The sequence below is a fragment of the Euphorbia lathyris genome, chromosome 7 (genome assembly GCF_963576675.1).
Source record: "Euphorbia lathyris chromosome 7, ddEupLath1.1, whole genome shotgun sequence".
Taxonomy (NCBI): domain Eukaryota; kingdom Viridiplantae; phylum Streptophyta; class Magnoliopsida; order Malpighiales; family Euphorbiaceae; genus Euphorbia; species Euphorbia lathyris.
Window position 1 is genome coordinate 41,634,872 of NC_088916.1, and position 23,970 is coordinate 41,658,841.

Genomic DNA, 23,970 nt, shown 5'->3' on the forward strand with positions numbered 1-23,970 from the left:
CTGGTATTGCAGGAATGAAGCAATCTTTAAGGAAGTTTCTCCTTCTATTCAGCACTCGAAGATCGCCTTCTTTCAAATGATTCGAGAGTCCTTAGCCACTTCTAAAGGTTTTTGCTCTTCTCGAAGAGATGCTGCTATCTTATCCTGCCTTCTGGCTTCTCCTAGGCCGCCTCCTGCTCCCAACATTCTTCCGGTCCATTGGCTTAAACCTCCTCCAGGCTGGGTTAAAGTCAATGTGGACGGCTCTACTTTTGTCACTCCTGGCGAAGGAGCAGGAGGCATTTTTCGCAACTATCGAGGCTTTCCCAAAGGTTGTTTTACTTTTTCTACCCCTCATTCTTTTGCTTATATGGCTTAATTGAGAGCCGATATTTTCGCAATTAAACTTGCTTGGGAGAAAAATTGGCATCAGCTTTGGGTTGAGTCAGACTCAATGTATGTAGTTAATCTGCTTAGACAGCGCTCCATGGATGTTCCTTGGAGTATTCGACAAGAGTGGTTGCATTGTCTCACCATTTGCTCTAAGATGAACATTATCTTTTCTCACATCTTTAAGGAAGGAAATAGAGTTATTGATGCATTGGCAAAGTTTGGAGTCTCTTCCTCCGTGATCAATTGGTGGCCTTCAGCTCATGCTTTTTGCCACAGGTTTATCAATGATGACATTTGTAGTCTTTCACAATTGCGTTTTTCTTGACTTTTCCTATCTTTTCTCTTCCCCCCTTCTTTTGTTTGTTCTCCTTCCTCTTCTCTTGTTCAAACACTCACTTTTTTTCTTTTATTTATATATTGCGGTTTTGTCAGTTCTTGAGCCATGGGGGCTCACCCCGCCCAAGTTCTGTCTCGTCCTAATTTCTATAAAAAAACATTAAAATCATAACATTTTCAAAATTTACAACAAGATTGCCACAATAAACTCCTAACAAATCATTTCAAAGTAAATATGACCAATCTTGATGGGGATTTCTCCCTGTATCAGAAGAAAAGTCATCTCCTCTACACCCCAGTACACCGCCTTTCTGAAAGGGATGTTATGTGTTGAAACATATTTCCACACTGATTTTAATTTGACAAAATTATTTAAATTAGAATTAAATCCCTAAGATAAAATTCCAACACATTAAATTTAATTGCTTTGATTTATTTGTTACTAATGTGTTTGTTCAAGTATTGTTTTGAGTATTTAATTATACAAGTGTGAAAGACATTAAGATAAAGCCCAAAGCTCAATAAGCAAGGTCAAGGCCCAAGCTAAGTCAAAACAGATCAAAGGCTTGTGATTCAACTCAGCCTAGCAAGAAGAAGGATCCAGAAGTTTGCTAACTCCTTCACAACGAAGCCGCTGAGTTCAACTGACACCGCAGACAATGCAAGAGTTGACTCAATAAACTTGGGGACAAAGCTAATCCAAATGAGGAAAGTTTCAGACACAACAGGGAAGTTGTCGAGGAATCTTTGCTAAAAATGGAGAGGCAACCTAACGCTTACTGACCAAAAAGAACTGAAGCACTGATCAAGACAGAAAAGACTATGTTCTTTTATTGTCCGCGACACTGAGCACTGAGGAACGAAAGGGACAGCAGAGCCGTTTCCCTCCAACGGTTATTTCGAAATTTGAAATGAGCGATGGCTCAAGTGTCACTATAAATAGGCCTCTCATTTGCTTCAATCGATGCAGTTCTTCAACAAATCGAAACGCTGACCAAATTCTTCCTTGAAGTTCTGTGCAAAAGTCAAGCAAAGCAATCTTACACCAGCTCTTATTTTTGTGTAAAAGATTAGTTTTTAGATCATTCAAAGTGTTCTTTGTTATTTGAACAAAAACCTTATCAATTCTAAATTTTTTAGGAGACTCTAAGTTGCTCGGTATTTAGCACTCAGAGGTAGATATTGTTGAGTATAGGATATAGAGGAAGGTACTCTGTATACTCGCTGACTAGTATAAGGGGTTTGTGTTCTACCCAAAAGAGCTCAATAGTGAATTAAAGCTCGGAAGGATTCCGGGTACTGGATGTAGGCAGGAGGCCGAACCAGGATAAAACTATTGAGTAACCTTTTCTATCCCTTAACTCTTTTATCTGCTTGCTTTTTTATTTTGTCTAGTAAACGCTTAACTGGACTAATACTGAGTTGTGTGAATTGGTGCTGAGCTCAGGAATAGACTCCCAAGTGCTATTTCCTGACTCAACGTTAGAAGCAGCCTTAGTCATTGATCAACTAAAGCTACCTCTGACCTCACTCAATATCATTGTGCTAAGAATTAAGTGAAAAATCTTAAGTCATAACAGAAATAAGTCAGCCTAAGAAAGAAAAATTTTAAATAGTTCCTTAACCCCTCCCCTTAGGAACTTATTCTTGTAACAAAAGGGACCAAAATTGTGTATTAAACCACCTTTAGAAAAATTTAATCGTGTTAGGAAGAAAAAGGACGATTTGGCTTCGCGGAAAGAGGATTTCGCGAAGTCTGCGAATAGAAATGTGCAAGGAAGAGGATGATTTTACTTCGCAAAAAGAGGATTTTGCGAAGTCTGCAAGGAGTAATGTGACGATTTTACTTTGCAAAAACGGATTATGCAAAGTCCGCGAAACGGATTATGCAAAGGGACCAACATTATGTATTCAACCACCTTTAGAAAAATTTAATTGTGTTAGAAAGAAAAAGGACAATTTGGCTTCGCGAAAAGAGGATTTCGCGAAGTCTGCGAATAGAAATGTGCAAGGAAGAGGATGATTTTACTTCGCGAAAAGAGGATTTTACGAAGCCTGCAAGGAGTAATGTGACGATTTTACTTTGCAAAAACGGATTACGAAGTCGCATTTCCTATGTCTTGTCTTCACAATTAGCCAATGTGTTTTTCATATCCACAAAGTTCATTGGCTTATTGGTTAGAAACTTCCCAATTAGAGATAAGTCATTACTCCTTCTCGCTTACAATAGGAGCATTACTCACAAGATGCAACATATCATTTTCGTCCTCGGCAATAGACATAGTAGCTTAGCCATCACATCATACATGGTACAACAGACGCAAGCAAAAGAAAGAAAGCCAACAAAGAAAACTCAAACCATCAAACAAAACCTTAAACACACTTATGAGGAGGAGACACTTTTTGTCTGAAGAGACTTTTTCAAATTTGGTATTAGTGGAATGTTGTTCGTGAAACACATTTTTGATATTAGGTAAAACTATTTGATGAATTCAATAATACGTGCCATGTCATTTTTAACGAAATTTATTTATAAAAAACTATTTTAAATTTTTAAGTACAATTTATTATTATTATTATAAATAATAATAATAATAAGAGAGTTCTTATTTCTTATTTCGCGCTTAAATCCTATAAAATATTAGGATCGCTATGATCCTATGCAATACAAATTCTACTTGATGTATATTTGTTTAGGCGAAAAGGACTCAGTTAGAGTTCATGGTAGAGATAAGGTTCCCTTATCACATTATACTAGGAAAACTGAAAGAAATATTTGGAATTATTTAAGTTGATAACAATATTGAAATGAATGTATCAAATTTTATAGCGATAAGATACTAAAATAGGCTTAAGTTTTTTTTGGGAAGTATCAATTTAGACTTCACATATAAAATAGCACTAATATAGATTTAATATTTATAAAAGAGTACCAATTTAGGCATCGATAACGGAACGTGACACATTATTCATATTACTCCGTAAGGTCCTATTAACTATATGTGGAAAGAGAAATCAGCACTTAATGGAGTAATATGATTAGTGTGTCATGTTTTGTTATCGAGACCTAAATTGACACTCTTTTGTAAACGTTATGTCCAAAAACCTTAAGCCTATTTTAGTACCTTATCCAATTTTATATCTATGATTTGAAATTATAACCAATGTGAGAGAGAGATCATTTCTCATCATTTACAATGTGGAATAGAATATGGCCAAAATTGCAATTTAGAAAAGAAAAAGAATTAAAAAAAAAAAAGTGTGATTAGGTTAGGGCTATGCTAAATAATAGAATAGTAGATGGTTTAGGTAAAGTTTGAAGATGAAATAGTCAAATGAAAATGTAATGTAATGTAGTACCCAAAAGAAACATTAAGGCAGAAAAGGTGGCACAATAAGTACAACAATTAGGACAAAGTTTGAATTTGTAGAAAGTTAAATACATGTGGATTAGCAAAAGGGCATATCCTAAATAAAAAGGGAAATTGCAGCACTCTTTTGTCCGGTTGCATGTCCTTATTCCTTCATCAAATTGGGCCGCTCTCTCTCTTCATTAGGAAACATGCATTGCTGCCTCCTCCTCTATAATATAATGTCTTCTTTCTCACCTCATTTATTACTGCTATTTGCCTCTATTAATTTTCGCTTAAGCTTTTTACTTATAATAACACCCTTAATTAATTAAAGAGGTCTCATAATTAATATTTTTATAGAGGGAAACTCCAACTTTCCTCTTTTAACCACGGCCGGTCTAGGTCAGGAGTCCCTAACCTAAGGCCCAAGAGTGGATGGCCCCACAAAATTTATTAGTTGTATATATATGGAGTAAAAAAAGCGTTTGTTTAAATTTCGGAATCGGAATCGGAATTGGAATCGGAATGTTACGGAATTAGAATCGGAATGACTATTTATTTCTTTTGTTTGGTTTTATCCGGAATCGGAATCGGAATCCAACTATCATAAACACGTTTGGTTCAAATTTCGATATCGGAATCGAAATGAGACGAGATAAAACTTTATTTAATAATAATAATAATAATATATTTAACAAATAAATTAGAAATGTCATTTATTTTCTAAAAAAAGAAATTCCATTTATAATAAATAAATCAAAAAATAAAAATAATTTAATTATTAAGAATATTGAAAATTTGTAATACAAAAAAGTTAATTAAAAATACATTGCTCATATCAACTTACCTTTAAACACAGTAATATAAAATTCATAAATATATGGAAGCTAGTATAAGAAGACGATTATACTATTTTCTAAAAAGAAATTGGTTCCATCAAGAACATAATGAATAAAAACGTGGAGTGTAAAAAAACTAGCAAATAGAAAATAAACCGCAGGAATCAATTTGATAAACATGGGTAATAAGGGGAATGGTGATTCCATTATTGGAATCACATTTCCATTCCATGATTAAAAGTAGTAAATCAAACATTCTCATTCCCATTTCCATTCCATAGTATCTTTTAACATAACCAAACATCAAATGCCCAAATAATTACTATTTTAAACTTAAAAGGTGTTTAATTGTTTTTTTGTTGGAATATAGATTGAGAGTTAATTTAAGAATTAAATTTATATTTGACTAATATGGCCTCTGTGAAATCCAAAATTTTGTCATTTTTTGTAACATTTACTCCTTGACGTATTTCTATATGTGGCATTTAACCCAATTTTGATGGAAAATTAATCAATTTGTTAAATTTCTCTGCACACATGGCACAATTTTTGACACGTGATATATACATGTGGCAATTGATTTAATTTTTTTACCATATAGATTTAATATGTAGATAAATAATAAATTAATTTTTTTTCTTATTTATCCACGTATCAAGTATATATATACAAAAAAAATATATTGGTAAAAACTTTAATAAATCGGTTAATTTTTTATCTAAAATGAATTAAATGTCACATATGAAAATAGTCCAATGGGCAAATATTATCATAATATCACATTAGCCAAATGATAAAAGTTTGGATACCACATGGGCTAATTAGGGGTTTAATTCTTAATTTAAAGAAATTCTAAAACATCTTTTTTATTTTGAATAAACAATGGTATTTAGTGAATATAATAATACGTACCGTATAATTATTAGTGAAATATTGTTTTGTTTATCATGTATTAAAATATATTTTAATTCTTTTTACGTACAATGTTTTTATTAAAGGGGTACTTATTTATTATTCCGCCTAGGGCCTATGAATTATCAGGACCGACGCTGCTTTTAACATTTTCCACATCTTCTTTCGCAGCTAAAAACCATAGTTGCCAAAAACCTATTCCAATTAATACTTTTTATGCTCGAAAAAATCTAATGATTGACCGAAAACAAATTAAAAACTAACATGTTAACCCCAAAACTCATTACCTCTTAGAGCTCTTACCTTCTTAAGTAAGAAAAACAATACAGGAAGAAAAAAACATGGGTTTAAATAACGGGTGAGGGTGTCACAAATTGTGAGAAGTTACTAAACATGTTAGAGTAACATGTTTTAGTAACAGGCCTATCAAATTACGCGATACAAAAACAAACATTTTTTGCAACATGCTTCTTATGCACTCGCTACATATTGGTAATGTAATTGCAACGTGCTTCTTTTGTGTTGTTAAATATTGGAAATACAGTTGCAATGCGTTTGCATTTTATCTGTTACATCTGGAGGAAATGTGTTAAGCTCGTCAGAAAGTTAGTAATGTAATTATAATTCGCTTCTTTTGTACCTATCACATCTAGGTAAAATTGCAACGCGCTTTTTATTTTAGCCCATTATAGAAAAAAACATTTATTCTCGAAAAGTGTAGTCATTGTCAGAAAATATGCATGTTTCATCATGAATGAACATGTTGTGAACTTTCTCCATGCAAAATCTCTACATAATTCCTCCTAAGCAATTCGCACAACCAATATCCAATTTGTTAATTAGAAGATTTAATTTCGTGAAAAAACATGTTGTATTCATAATCGAGATGGATGATTCAAGACACCATGAATATGAGAAACCTACAATAGAGAAGTATGTGCAACCTATAATGGAGATTTCAATGCATGATTTGTTTAGAACATCAACAACGAATTATAATGCACATTTTACAAGTGATAATGATGATGTTAATTATGGTGAATCATGATACCATGAAGCTGATACTGAAGATGTTAATCATGGTAATTTCAAGATGGTGGGTTGTAAGCAAAGATTAAACTGAAGCAAATAACAAAGCAAATGCGGTAGTGTGTCCTGTTGTAGGTACGAAATATTTGAGTTTTGAATCCTTAAAATATACATATAAAGAATATTGTAAGGTAAAGGTTTTTGCATTTTCAGGGCATCTACCAGCAAAGATAGAGGCAGTTCATCAAATATAGGACACTCTATTGTGACAAAGGAAGGAAATTAGAAGATTAGAAAAAGACTAAAATGAGAGAATGCACAACAAAAATAAGAGCATCAGAGAACAATGGTGTTTGAAAAGTTACTTAAGTAGTACATAAGCACAACCACAAGTGTGCAAACATCAACATTTCAACAATAATATCATTAAAACAATTCAAAAGTGAATTATAATCAAAGAAAAAATAAATTTACAATAAAAAATGATTTTGTTCATTGGCTTTTATGTGACTAAAAATCGCATATGGGCCAAAAAAAACACCTAGAATGACTAATCCGAGAAAATTTAGGAAGATTCTCGATTTCAACCGTGTAGGCGGGGCCTAGACGGTTGTAGACACCGAGTCGGAGGACCTGTGACGAAAACCCACGATAAACGGCTAAAGCGGTTGATTCCATTAGTTTGAAAATAAAAAAAAATCAAGAAAAGCCTCGGAGAACCGGCACTTGAAAGCCTCGTTAGCGAGTTCGGTACCTCTTGAGTGATGTCGGGCATGTTCATCGTTGTGTCGGTAAACGAAAAGGCCCCGGAGGTCGGGCATCGGCCAGCGGACGACGAACATCGTTCCCAGTGGACGAGCGTCGTCTTGCGGACACCGGGCGCAGCGCTCGATGCGTCGAACAATCGTCCCCCGGGTGGTTGACGCGTGCCCGACGCTCGTTGGGTGTCACCCGATCGGTTGGGCGAATGCCCAACGATCGTTGGGCGTCGCTCAACTCTCGTTGGGCGTCGCCCAACGGAGGTTGGGCGTACGTGCCCGACGCCTTCGGACACGTACGCCCAACCTTGGGATCCGTGCCTATAAAAGGCACGGATCCCCATGTATTTTGAGGAGGGGATTTTTTGGAGAGACTCTATTTCTAGAATAAATATTTTTAGAGAGAGAAAGTAAATTTTTGGGGAAAAACATTTTTTTTCCTAAAAATTGAAAATTTCCAAAAGTTAAATATTTGACAAAAACACAAAAAAAAAACACCAAAAACCGTAACTCGTGGAATCAACCGACACCAGTTGTCAAATACCGATCTTGAGGTATTATCTGAGGACTAGACTCGTTTAATTTATTTATTTCGTTTATTTATTTATTTTATTTATAATTCTAGTTATTTAGTTCACTTTTATTTATTCTTTCGTATTTATTTAATTTCCGTCTCGTATTAAGTAAACGTTTGGTTTTGTTTTGAAATAAAAAACCTCGTTTTGAGTCCCAATACGAACCGCGGCTCGGTTTAAGGGTAGTTCAGGACTAAAACATTGTAAATATAGAATTTAAAAGTTTTTTTTCCAATTAACGTTTTGAAATAAAACATCGTTTTGGGAGGCTCCGCTATAGACTATGACCCGATTTGGGTAGTTCGGGGACCAAAATGATAGGATAGAGTAGATCTAAAGCTTTTTAATAAATCTGAAAAGTATAGGGACTGTTTCTGTAAATTTGTCTTTTCTGTCACTAAAAGAGTTTAGCAACGGATTTTCCGTCGGTAAAGCTGCTGTAATCCGAAAAATGCCTTTTTAACCCTCTTTTCTTAACTTTTCGACATTTATACTTGTATATATATATGACTATGTAATATATTTATTAAAATTATTTTGGGAGTATATAACTAATAATTATGTATTATACATTTATCTATTTTTCATTTAAACTACATTTATATTAATCTAGCTTTGTAAAATCATAAGTATATATATAGTTTTGGATTTATTCAAGTTATATTAGTTATTATTTTGGGAAATAATTGGTTTGAACATTTGAAATAATTTAATAACAAATGCTTTTGGGTTATTAAGGGTTATTTTCTATATACGTATCATACTGACTATTTTGGGTTAAAAGTTATTGGCAAAAAGTATCCTGAGGCCCTTGATCTTTCATTGTTTGATGAATGAAGCCCTCGATCTTTTATTTAGACACATTGAGCCCCTGATCTTTTACCATTTGGTGCATTAAGCCCTCGGTCTTTCATTTAGACACATTGAGCCATTGATCTTTCATATATGGGTGTATTAGGTCCTTCCATAAATCAATTAATATATAGGTTTATTAAGGGCATGTTTGGTGTGACAACAAATGATGTTCTAAAAATAACAAATTCTAAAATAAAAAATATATTATACAAATTAATAAAAATAATTTAAATAAATAATAAATAATTTATTGAACACAATAAAACCTTGTTTTTCGATAATTATGTTCTAAAAAAAATAATGTTAAAATTGAAGCACATTTTGTGGAAATAAGAAGAGTAATTTTATGAATAACAAGTAACTACAAACAACTGTTTATGAAAAGAGCTTTTCGTGAAAAGCTCCAAAATGTTGCAGTGTCCAAAGAAAATGCGAAACGCTGCAGTTATATAAACCAAACCAAACATGGCCTTAATAAACCTATATATTAATTGATTTACGGAAGGGCCTAATACACCCATATATGAAAGATCAAGGGCTCAATGTGTCTAAATGAAAGATCGAGGGCTTAATGCACCAAATGATGAAAGATCAGGGACTTAATGTGTCTAAATAAAAGATCGAGGGCTTAATGCACCAAACAATGAAAGATCAGGGGCCTCAGGATGCTTTTTGCCAAAGTTATTTTCTTATTTAGGAATCTTATCCATTAATTTTACATGATTTTTAAAATAAAAAGCGTATTATATATATTATTTTCTTTATCTTATTTTTAATGGGTATTATTACCATTTTTTGTATATATGTATAAATATGTATATTTCTTCTTCTTTTTTTGACACCTATATGTATATATTTCAAAGGTATTTGGTTGGGTGAGTTTTGGACTAAAATGGTTAATTGTCGTAACTGTGTTTGTATTGTTTAAATGGAAGTAAGGATTAAAGTGAGTGAAAATGAGAAAAATAAGCCATAAAAAAGATTTCAATTTGATTACGAACCATGTAAATAAACACGTTTTTGGGGAGTGAAGATTAGTTTAGACTTAATGTGTAGCTCAAAGTACATTTCATGTTGTAATTCTTCAATTCTTCTACCTCCCTCCTTCTTCTACATACTCTAAATTCATGTAAATGGGTGATTCTTTATCAAAATGGCTTTCAATAATATATGTTTAAAACGGTCTTCAAAACGAGAAAGAAAAGGTTTCAAATGAATTTTAAACTTAAAGAGATATGCGATTAGTCCGTTAGCGTCTAACATGCTAAGTAGGAGGCCGGTGGTTCAGAACCGGGCGATGTCGGGGTGCCTAGTAGCCTTTTTCGGAAAGGAGCTAGCCTTCTCGGCTCGTACCCAAATTTCTCGAACCCTCATCGGTCTCCCGCAAGGGATCGATGTTCATTTCCCATTCGTGGGTGGCGACTCTTCCATACTCCGAGCTCCGACCCTGCCGAGCAGCTTGATTCCGCGATTGGTTGCTTTCGGCGCCAATCACAGCATCTGTCGTCAACGGTGTCCACCCCCGGGTCTTCCGGGCGAGGCCGCGACACCTATAACGGTCAAAGAGGACTTGGTTTTGAACAATGACAATGGATAACCTTGAGTGCCTGAAACCCGTTTATCCTTTTGGTTGGGTTCCGTTTGAATATTACACCATCATTTAACGTTTTTAAGGACGACGCTTCGTATGTCCCTTTCGGTGTATGTTTTACTTATCAACCTTTTATCATGTTTTTGGGTTAATATAATATGTCAGAGTCACCATCCGGGATTAATGTCTAGGAACATAATTTAGATGACATATGGGCTCACACTATCCCAACTCTTCAGAGTTGAGTTTGTGAATTAAACAGATTTAAGAGTTTGATTAATGAACAACTAGACTTGTATTTTGTTAAAATACCATTTAAATCTAATTCATTTTCAGTTTATATCAATTTATCACGTGAAAGCAATAAATAAATACTGAAAGATAAATTACATTTCAAAGAATGGCATAAATAGCCATATACAACCGATCTAGCCCTAAATAAAACTATTAAACCTATAAAATACATAAACATTAGTCGCGAGACATTTAGACTTGTCTTTCGGATTTATACTACGATAGCAGACTCGATCACATCGGACTTAATCAAAACTGACAAATCTAGCAACACATCATGGCAATTAGATCCAACAACCTACTCTATCAATTCTAATAAATTTAATATTTTCATAATCCCTAAAATACCCTTATAAGATGAGATTGATTTTATTTCACATGTTTAGGAATTAATTAATTAATAATACAAACAGAAATGTAAATTTACCGAATCTGGAAAAATATCTACTCAACCGACCTAACTAAACAAAACAGAATTTTGGATTCTGTGTTTGTAGCTGGTCCTCTATGTGTGTAGCTGATCGGCCACTGCTTGTGGTCGATCGGCCTCCGCACGTAAAATTTCAGAATTCTGCTTGAGAAGCAACAATGGAAGCAACGCAACAAAATTAAATAAACAAATTGCAATTAACGAATGTAGGCTTTTTAAACCATTCAGAAGTTACTTTCCGAGATGTTATCCAGTTTTGCTTATACGTGGAATCACAAACGCAATCGAATTAACCCTCAAACCGAAACCCGAACCTAAGAACAATGAATCGAATCTTGTTGAAATGAAAGTAGAACCAACCCAAATAATTTCAAAAGTGTATTTTTAAACTTTCTGAAACAATTAGAAATTACAAAGACACTCAAATGGTATTCTGGTATTTTGATAGGAAATCGGAATGATGAATTTTTATATCTCCTTCCTAAACACTCTCTTTTACTGTATCTTTCTTTCACTCAAACGAAAACTTTCTTTCTACTTAATGCCTTTTTTCTGTGAACTTTTTTTATATAAAAAATGAGTTCCCCCTTCTAAATGGCAGTTTCTGCCTTACATATATGTTCATTCCCTTTTATCAATTGCTCCTATAGTGGAGAGTCGAGAAGAGCACGTATAAAATAACTATTGAACCGTCGTGGCAGCTGATCGGCTACACTGTGGCGATCGGCCACACCCTATAGCCGATCGCCCACACTGGCCGATCGGTCACACCCTATAGCCGTTCGGCTATAGTGTGGCCAATCGGCCACACCCTATATTAGATTGGCTATGGACATGTAAATGAGAAAAATTTGACCTCACACAAAATGACATCATTTCTAAAAACAAACTAATGGCCGGTCAAGCATTAGATGTAGCAGATCGGCCACACCTTTGAAGAAAAATCTTTATCAAATAAAAAGAGTGGCTCGAGTTCTAGCATGTGATCCCGTACGACGCGATGTCCACCTGCAATATACTAAGCACTTAATCTCATCATTAGGGTCAGAAAAATTCGTGCTTACAGAAAGCGCGAGTCATATTTTTTTGAGTTATATGTTAGCTTTGTAGGTTTGGGACTTATACTTTAGCAATGATCAAATGAATTCTAAAAATAATTTTTTGAGTTGGTTCAATAGTCTCCTTAACCTTCCACATTTTGATTGTATAGCACAAATTGCTTCCATTGTGCGGGGATTGTGGAAGTATAGGAATGGAGTGGTTTGGGAGAAGAAGTACCTTATGCTTTTAGTGATCCTTACATATGTTTTCCAAGAATTTGCTTCACCGAAAAAAGCTTAATCGCTCTTTTATGAGGGTTCAATTACTAAGCAGGAGACTAGCTAAATGGAAGAGACTTGCAAACACTTTCTTTATCAACAATGAAGATGTAAAAGTTTTTGAAGAGGAATGATAATGTTCTTATGGTATCCTACTTTGTGATCACACTGGTCTTTGTGCGACGACAAAATATGAAATGTTTGATAGCTTGTACGATCATGTGATGACCGAAGCTATGACAATAAGAAAGGCTCTAAGTTAGATTAAGTATGTCAATAAATGAGGTATTGAGATATAATGCAGTTATTTAACATTGGTTTAAGCGACAGATCACTCTAAGCCCGACTTATCATATATTTTGAATGGTATCAGTATCTATATTAGATTGTGAAGGGAGTTAGTCACGTTTCTATTGGTAAGGTCCAATGGATCGGGATCATAGTAGAATTTCTCCTCTTTCATTAGTCATTCAAGGAATTTAGCAACTTTTTCTACATCAAGAGAGTCTGTGGTTAGCGGTACATGGGACATATCCACTTCTTTCAATTGATTTAATATAATAGAATTTGTTTACTAAAAAAATGAAATACCAAATTGTCGAATTAAATGAAAACATAAGTATTAAGAAAATATTGATTAGAAGAATTAAAATGTGGGTTACTAAACCTAGCCACTAATTTATACTTCTAGCTCCGTGAATAGACCGAACTACCCTTTGCACTAAATTTGAAAAAACCCAAAACCTCTCAAGAACCCTATACGATTTTTGCTCAAATCCGGACAAATTAGTGAACCAAATCATGGATGGTGACAGAAACCGTAAAGGAAAAGCTAAAGTGGTAAGATTTACCGCTTTATTTCGTTGATTTTTAGATCGAAATGAATTTGTGGGGGTTTTTATAAATTCGCCGGAATCGCAGTCGGGCGTATGAGAATCACGCCCGATCTGCGGTTCGGGCGTATGAGTATCACGCCCGACCAGTGGTGCGGGCGTGATAGCCACATGCCCGCACCAATGGTAGGGCGCGATACTCATACGCCCGAACCACAGGTCGGACGTGATGCTCATACGCCCGCACCACTGATAGGGCGTGATGTTCATACGCCCGACCAGTGGTTCGGGCGTGATTCCCTTACGCCCATGTTGTTTTTTTTATAAAAATTTATATTATTTAAAATTTTAGTAATTTAGTGTATTTTTATAATTTTAGTTTAATTTTAGTATAAATTTAGTATAGTATTAGCATGATTTTTACAATTTTATTAATTTAGGGTAATTTTATAAATTTAGTATAATTGAGTATAAATTGAGTAAAACTTTAGTATAATTTATTATAATTTTATAATTATAGTATAATTACAATTATTTACAATTGTATTAATTTAGTAGTATTTTAGCATAATTTTATAAATTTAGTATAATTTACATTATTTATAATTTTATTAATTTAGTGTAATTTTTTTTGTAGACGGAGCGGCCTACTAGGGGTGGGAAATCCATCCCGTCATCTGCTCATCGTCTAGATATGGACGGCGATGATGATACACCACGACATACGAGATTGCGTGGTATTGATATTTCCGGTCGTAGACGGAGAGGGGCTGCGACGGACAAGTTGATGAGGGGATTGATTGTGGAGCACCCCGATATTGATGGATCGGAGGGGGCGACCGATTTTGATGACAGAGAGCCTGATAGCGATTCTTTTCAGGACTACCTGGATGTGACAGCCCGGGCAGTGCGGTAGTCTGCAGTTGCACATGATCGCGAGGTTGAGGAGAGCGATGAGCAGCCAACCCCGGGGAGACAGCCGACCCAACGCGTAGGAGGTCGTTTTGCGAGTACAGGTATTTTTTATAATTTTAGTATAATTTTAGTACAATTTTAGTATATTAGTATATTTTAGTATATTAGTTTATTTTAGTATATTAGTATATTTTAGTATATTAGTTTATTTTAGTATATTTATAATTTTAGTATAACTTTAGTATAATTTAGGTATATTTTAGTATAATTTAGTATAATTTTAGTATATTTTAGTATAATTTAGTATATTTTAGGATATTTTAGTATAATTTTATAATTTTCAGGGACAAGCAAACGTCCCAAAGCTAGTGAGGACGAGAGCTGGATAGTTACTGCACCGGTTGATGGTGGTCCCGTTGATGGTTCCGTGATTCCTAGTTTTCTAGGACATGTTGCCTCACGGATGTTGGGAGGAGAGATTCGGTCGTTTTTGACATGCTACAACAGATCATCAGCATGCCGAGATTTGTGTCAGTATTTTTCTGGTGCGTCACCCGAGGTAAGAATAATATAGTGTGTCAACATTTATTGTAATTTGTATTTTTAACCATAAACATAAAAAACATTCAGTAATTGTATAAATTGTATATGTGTCATTTTACAGCTGGGGGAGATGATTGAGAGGACTGGTTTGTCTTACCTTCCACATGCCATGTTTAAGAACCTCGACACTCCAATGTTGATTGCGTTCGTGGAGCGGTGGCAGTCCGATACGAACTCCTTCCACATGCTGTTCGGGGAGATGACTATCCAGCTGCATGATGTATGGCAGATTCTTCGGATCCCGATCGACGGTCCGATGGTGTCCAAGTCTCCCCCTACTGACGGGCTTCATGCCATGTGCATGATGATGTTTGGGGTGAGTCAGGCTGAGCTTCTGTTGCCGACCCGATATTTATGGGGTGGTGGAGGTGTATTTGTTGGGGCTGTACATGGGCTTCTCACCGAGGGTAGGGATGACGCTACTCGGGCCACAGCGTGGATGTGGCTTATGCTTGGATCCACTATGTTTGTTGACAAGAGTGGAGATAGGATTAGGCCGGCCCATCTTGCTGAGGTTTACATCGGTGTCAACGGGGCAGCTGGACTATCATGGGGGTCTGCTACACTAGCCATGTTGTACCGGCAGCTGGAGATAGCGAGCAGAGTAGACTGTTCAGGTATATGCGGATGTTTGACCCTACTGCAGGCATGGATATATGAGTATTTTCTGGTGTTCCGACCGCATAGAGGAGCTCACTTGATCCCAGCTGACCATGCCCGTGCACTGAGATAGGAGGTCAGGGTACCAGGCAAGACGACCACCCGACTAGATACCATACGCGGGCAGCTGGACCGTATGACGATGACAGAGGTATTATATAAAATTTTAGAATTAATGTAAGTATTATTTATAATATATTATTATTTTTTTTCAGGTGATGTGGTTGCCTTATGGTCCTGTCCCCGATGATGATCGGCTTCGAGTGTCATACGCCGGTTGGATACGGTGTAGAGATATCGTCGAGCCGTATATGCCCGATCGAGCGTTGCGACAGGTCGGATATACTCAACCTATCCCAGCTGAGCGTATTAGACCTGATAAAGCAGTACGACCATGGAGATCTATAGCGTATAAGCTCACGCATTCCTTAGTCACTGTTGAGGATACCTGGCGGAGATTTCCATCGGCTCGGGGCATTGATCGGAGGAGATGCCGACCAGTTGGATACGATCCCACTGCCTGTGATCCTGCTTATATGGACTGGTATAGGCGATATTCGCATCCCCATCTCCTTCATGCACCACAAACTGGACCGGTACAGCATGCTCGCGCCAACAGCGAATTTGTATGTTTATTATTATTTAGTATTAGTTTATATGTGTTTAATTTTTAATATTTATTTTTTTTTTGTAGTGGGTTAGCTGGTTGTGGCGTGTCACCCAACTATCGGCTACCCACTGATCTGACGAGGATGTTCCACGCATTAAGAGGGATATGGATGAGTTTATGGATGCGTGGCGTCGGGCGAGCTGAATTTTTGTTGTAGAAATTCATACATTTTAACACTTTTTGTTGTAGATATTATATTTACTCTTTTACGTTTATAAATGTTTATGTTTATTAATGTTTATTTTAATTTTTATGTTTTTAAATTTTATTTGTTAAGTACAATTCTGTAGTTACGGGCTTAACGGCCTATTTACGGGTTTAACGGCCTATTTACGGGTTTAACGAACTATTTACGGGGTTAAAAAGCTATTTTTTTGGCCAATCCGACACGCAGGCGTGTGGATATCACGCCTCACCGCGTGGTCGGACGTGACAGCCAACTGCCCGACCTTGCGGTGAGGCGTGGACGCGGTGAGGCGTGTGTCTATCACGTCCGACCACGCGGTGAGGCATGATATCCACACGCCCGCGTGTCAGATTGGGAAAAAAATAGAAATTCCCCTCCTCAAAACCTATGAAAGGGTATTTTCGTCCTTTCACGGGACTAGGGGTGAGAATTTGGGGCTGGATCTAACAACACCCATTAAAATTGATAATGTGAGTAGTGAAAAGGATACATGTAAAAGTAGTATGGATTTAATTAAACATTTTGTCTTTTCGTATTCTGATTTGAATTGCATATAAAAAGTTGGGAAAAGGTTAAAAGAAAAGAAAAGCAGGTGGAGTGAGAGTGTGTGTCTCCGAGAGAGAGCGAGCGAGCATTGATTTGTGCAGGAAGGAAGGAAGGAAGGGTACTTGGTCAGACCTTACGTCATTTTAACAGCTGTAACTATGTACACTCTGATACACCAACCAACCACCCTACTGTAACACTAGCTCTTCTTCTTCGTCTTCTATGGGTATGGGTAATAAAAGAGAGACAAAACGGTGTGTGAATTTCAATTAGCAAAATGCCCTCTTTTCCTCTATTCCTAAAATCCCAACCTTTTTTCTCTTTCTAAACTTTCCCTTTTACACCCTAAAAATAGAAATTTCTCTCTCTCTCTCTCTCATGTCTTTGTTGCGCTTCTCCCCTGCCCTGATGCCTCTGTGGAATGGCCTTCCCTTTGTAAATCGGAGGTCTCTTTGGTGCATTCTCAGCTATTAGAGAAGCCACCCGCTGCAATGTAGGTGCTCAAAAGGCAGACAGGATGGAGCCAGGCAAAAAAAATATACATAGTTTCACTCTCACTACTCGTTGCTGTTTCTTTTTTTTTATAAATTTGAAAGGGAAGAGCTTTAGCATATGATATGATATGATCATCACTATGTTTTTGATGATGATGGGTTTGCGTTTATCACAATGTATGTATGTATGTATGCAAAAATGTTGTTACCCAAACCCAAACCCAATTAAATTAAATGTTCATTATTGGTGATCATGTTGTATGCTTTCTTTCCCCAAATTTCCATACATTGTTCTGTTGCTTCTTCAAATATAATGATATAGGTTTTATTTTCCCTTTCAATGAATGCCTGCCATATGAAGAAACGCTGGTGAGCAGTTGATTCTAATTTATTTGGTGTCCTTACCCATTACAGCAAATAATGATTTTGGGGGTTTTTATTGATTGAAACCACCCCAGAGTAGAACTATTTACATTTCCTTTTTACAGCTCTTTTTTGTAGCAAATATTTTATCTTTGGGTGGTCCCTTTCCTTTCTTATTTTGTTTATATTCCTTTTTATTTTGGATCCTGTTTATATCCCTATATGATTGTTTTATATGTTTGCCAGCTTTTGGAATACTATAGCTATGTGTATTATCTAGTCTCATACTTGACTAGAGTTGACCAGACCAAGTCCTGTAGAAAAATTCTGTCAAAAAGTGAGCATGATTTTTGTCTTGGGGTTATTTGTAACAAATTCACAAAACCATGCTTATATTATGGTTTGAATTCAGTTGACCATTTGAAGCACATAAATTATATGGGACCAAATAATCATTTCACTTTTTGTTGCTTTTGTACTTGTTGCAGATTTTGTTATTCTGCAAAGTCATAATTTATCTTCATTTGCCATTTGAATACATGCCGGCTATTTGGGTATTTCCTGTATATCTATATGTTTTTATATATATTACAGTTAATTTGTGAATTAGGTAGCTACTCATAGACTGTTCTGTTTAAACTTATCTTATTGTTTGTATTTGGACATATAACATGGCTGTAACTTTGTGGAAGGATGACAGCTTCATGCTTTCTATTGATTTAGGATTATGTGCAACTTGTAAATCTATTGCTTCATTTATTCCAATAGCAAGTAGCTACTGTAAACACTATGTTTATGCTGCAGTTTTCAAGGATTTTCTGGTATAGTTGGTTAGTCTCACACTTTATAGAGATTGTTCTTTGATCGTGTATTTAAAGGCATAGTGACCATTATGGAAGTTTTTGTTACAAAGAAAGGATGATCTAAATAGTGAAAATTTGTGAAGTGCAGTGCATGGTGTTATTGGTTGTGGCATTGGCAGTTTGTAAACAAAATCCCAGTCCCAGATGCACATGCTTATGTTTGAATCTGTGGTAAAGAGTTTTTGCTGTACCATGTATGTTTTTGTTGTTTGCTTGATTTTACTGATTGAAGCTGCCTATTATATTATGCATTAATACAGAGAAAATGTATGGATTAGAACTCAATTGATGAATTAAGAGGGAGAGGACTCATCAAAGTGTATCCCAGTTGCACATATTTTATATTAGGAGTAACTGGTTTTTAACCTCTATTTTACCTTACCTGCTGGTTTATGATCCGACAGCTTTCAGAAATAGGATTTGTGTCTGTCTAGCATCCTGAAAAAGCATAAAATTATTTTCATATGTCCCATTTCAGTTCCAACACGTTATCTGACTGATATGGTAATGGTTGTGGTGTTTTCAAGTAGGTTAAAGATTTGATTTGGTTATGTCTGTCAAGACTCAAGACAACTGTTTTTCTTTGAGTTTACCCTTAGGATATTAAGATTCCATGCCCTGTATTGCTCCCCACTTCAGTATCTGCCAAATCGCCAACTGTTTGAAACTTTTAGCTGGAAAAACAAGATTTCATAAATAATGATCTGTTTTATATTGTATTTATATTATATGTTATTATGTGGAATATTATATAATAGGATCATGACACAGACCCCTAATATTCTCATAAAAAGATTTAGCCTAATATTTTCAAAAGTTGCTTACAGTGTAACAAGTAAATATAAAAATTCATAAATTGCATTTTTACATATGTATGTGGAATATAAACTTGACAGATGGTGGCACCCATGAAAAAATGATACAGTACCACATATGAAACTGTGTAAAAATCTCTAAAATTGAAAACTTTAATTCTAAATGTCTGTCGATCTCTTACTCTTTCGCTCTCCGGCCATCTCCAACCCATTACTCTATCTCTATTTTCTATACATTAAATCCTATTTTTTCTCCAACCACTATATCATTTATTACATTAAAAAGAATATTCTCAACTTTATTCCATTCCACATAACACTTTTATTAATATTTTACAGTAAAACCTCGATAAATGCATATTCTTGGGACCGGAAAAATAAATTCATTAAGCGAGATTATTTATTTATCAATAAATGAATAAATTATTCATTTATCGATAAATCAATATTTATTATTTTATAGATAATTTTTCATTGTAAAATGCATACATTGTATGTGGTAAGAAAAATCAAAAGACGTCAATTAAAGTATTATTTGAATTTAGAGACTTTTAATTTTTTTGGTGAAACTTAATTCATTTAAAACTAAGTTAATGTACATAGCAAATGAAAAGGTTTAGTATTTAGCTATAAAAGGTAGAAGATATATTCTAAGTACACATTCTTTTCTCCTCCAATGGCTTCTCATCATTTGAAAGGAGTAAAGAAATCAACTTTAACTGACAAAATGAGGAGTGCAGCATCCAACTATTAGCCAAAAAGATATGCAAGCATGGTGCAGCAAAAGTTTGATATATACAAATAAATGCTTAGGGTAAAGGTTTTAATATATATATATATATATATATATATATATATTTTGTATGTAATTCAATAATTATTAATTTATATTTTTATTGGACCCTTAATGATTTAAATATTTTTATTACTTAATGCATTTATCGAGGTTATTATTTTAGTCCATTGGCCCAAGTCGGGACCGAAAGAATTTATTATATAAACGAGGTTATTACTTTATCGAACATTCATTTATCGAGGTTTAACTGTATTGTTTTTTACATATACATTATTATTAGTATTATAATTATCAATAATCTATAATAAAAATTAATTCGAGGACTAATGGTACCAATTAGGCCTCGATAGCGGAATGAGACACGTCATTGATATTACTCCGTTAAGTTCTCTCAATTGTACGTGGAATGAGAAATTAAAACTTAACGAAGTAATAGGAATGACGTGTCCTATCCGTTATCAATGGCTAAATTGATACCTTTTCAAAGGTTTTTTTTTATATATAGAAATTGGGGATACCTTTTTAAAGGTTAAGCCTATATTGATACTATTTTGTACGTGGATGCTAAATCGATACTTTCCAATAACCATAGACTTATTTTGATACCTTATTTAATTTAATTATTTATAAATTGATCCAAAATATACATTAATTTATAAAAATTATATACTACACAATACAATTTTTAATAACATTTAACTAAAAAATCTTAAAAAATAAACCTAAATTAACAAAATATTAATTTTGATCAAAAAAATAAAAATTAGAGATTTTATTAATAAAAATTAATAAAATATTAGTTCCACCATTTGGTGGAACAGCCAACTTCAGAAAAAAAAAAAATGCTTGAAGTTGGCACTCCACGCCTCATTGGCGTGGAGATTTGGCGGTGGTTGGAGTGCCAACTACCGCCAATTAAGCAATTCCAACCCTCATCTGGCGAGGGTTGGAGTTGCCCTCATTGGCTTTCTTGAGATCTCACTTTCAAAGCTTTGCAATTATCCGTGATCGGTCATTCCTAAACCATCAGTAAATAGAGAATGTCGAGAATGCCAGGATACAATTTTTTTTTTTGGGTAGGAAAGGGAAAGAAAACACAAAAAACCAACACATAACTAGAGATTAGCCTAGGGAAGCTAACCCCCACCCGATCATCCGATAGAAACGAACAAAGGAAGTTCGGAGGAGAAGAGAAGGTTGAAATTTTCGGCATCCTTTCATGGCCTTCCACAGCAAGGCGATCAGCCACCCTGTTCTGCTCCCTGTACACATGACAAAAGGAGATGGAATCGAAAGAAGAACACAGTCTTCTGATCTCTTTAACAAGGTTTCGGCTACTCAAACACAAAGCCTTGTTATTAGCAATCATATTAATTGCTCCAAGGTTGTCAGAATCCACGAGCAGTCTTTTTGGCCCCATGTCAATGGCCAATCTAAGACCAGAGAAGATACCCCATAGCTCAGCAGAAAAAGAAGAGCCCATCCCCAGATTCTGAAAAAAGCCCGACACCCAATTTCCCCCAGCATCTCTCAGAACCCCTCCAGCCGTAATTCTGCCGTCCACAAGACACGAGCCATCGGTATTTAATTTCACAATCCCTTCCCCCAGTCTACTCCAACCCAAAAGATGCTCCACAGGTCTCTGGCTAGAACTGGCTACATAATCCCCTTTGAAGCTATTGATAATAGTGTTAACTTTCTTCGAGAAAAAATTAGGCAGATTAGGAATCACAATAGCTTTTTCCCCAAACACCTCAGTTTTCCTCCACAGCTAAAGCTAGTGACAGACAACAGCGAAGAGGATAGCACCATGCTCCAACTGAGGCAGTAACAAACCATTCACACCATTTAACAACCAATTGTTTTCAGAGTGGGTAGAGAAGTTAGGAAGCAACTCACTCGGAATCACTTTCTTCCACAAAATCTTACTCTTCACACAATCCCTAAGAACATGACAGATGGTTTCTGCTTGTAATTTGCACCTACAACAGGTATCTGCCTCAATCAAATGGCGTCTCTTCCTTTCCACATTAGTTAGCAACCTATTCTTAGCGCTAAGCCATAGGAAGCTCCTAATGCGATAAGGAACTTTTAAGGCCCAAATATTCTTCCAAGATATAGAAGGAGGGATATCCAAGTTAGGGCTGAAAGCTTCAAAAGCAGATTTGCAGGAATAGGTGCCATTGTTAGTAAAGGACCAACAGTGACTATCCCCATCCTCCTCTTTATAACTAACTTTAACTCCATGAATTTTCAGGAGCGTTTCCAGATTAAGGTAGGAATCAAATCTCGACCAAACCCAATCGCCCCGAGTCCACCACATCAGCGATACTCTAGTTTCGGATCTCCTGAGGCAGAGGAGAAATACACACTTCAGATAAAGGAGTCTTATGAAGCCAGGTATCATTCCAGAAACTAATAGATCTGCCATTGCCCACTGACCAACCAATCCCAGAGCAGAACTCTGAAAAAACAGCGTTAACCCCTTTCCATAAGAAAGAACAATTAGGAGCTCTCTCTTTCGGGCCCCCGAAAATCCTATCTTTTTTGTACTTTCCACACAATAGCCGAACCCAAAGAGCGTTCGGATTCTGCCACATCCTCCAAAGAAGCTTCATTAAAAGCACTTTATTATTATCCTTGGCTTGTCTGATCCCTAACCCGCCCCTATTCTTAGATTGGCACACCTCTTTCAAGGGAACCAGATGAATCTTTTTCCCCTCTTCCGAACCCCCCCATAGGAACCGACGATTAAACTTATCAAGGCCATTCAGAATCGGATCAGGCAACCTGCCAGCTTGTATTAAATGATTCGGGGCAGCACCGTTTACAGACTGGATCAAAGTAAGGCGACCCGCAAGGGAGAGGGTCTTAGCCTTCCAACTAGCACAATTCTTATTAGTCATATCGAGGATATCCTTAAAAGAGGCTTTTGATACTCTCTCACTATGGAGAGGAATCCCTAGATAGTTACCTAGAGATTTGGTTAGAGGAATACCATAAATCTCACTCAACTTTTTACCAACCCTTGGATCCATATTCTTAGAGCATAACATTCTAGATTTTTGGATATTAATCTTTTGGCCTGAAGCAGAACAAAAGTTGGTCAGGATATTCATTATCACACCAATTTGATCCTCATTCCCTTCCACAAAGATCATAACATCATCGGCAAAGAATAAATGGGTGATCGGGGGACAGAATCTATTAATGGTAACCGGATGAAGCCTTCCAGTGCACAGCATCTTGGATGAGATGAGATAACCTCTCCATAGCTATAACAAATAAGAACGGGCTCATAGGGTCCCCTTGCCGGATGCCCCGGGAGGGAGTAAACTCCTCAGACAAATCCTCATTAATTAAAACTTGGAAGACATGGGAAGAAATACAAACCTCAATCAACCTCCTCTAGGAATCCAGGATCCTAGCTTTTTCCAAACTATCCAGAAGAAAACTCCAGTTTAGCCGATCATAAGCTTTCTCCAGATCCAGTTTCAAGGCCATAATGCCACGCTTATCCTTTTTGATCTTCATTGAATGGACCATCTCCTGAGCGATAACA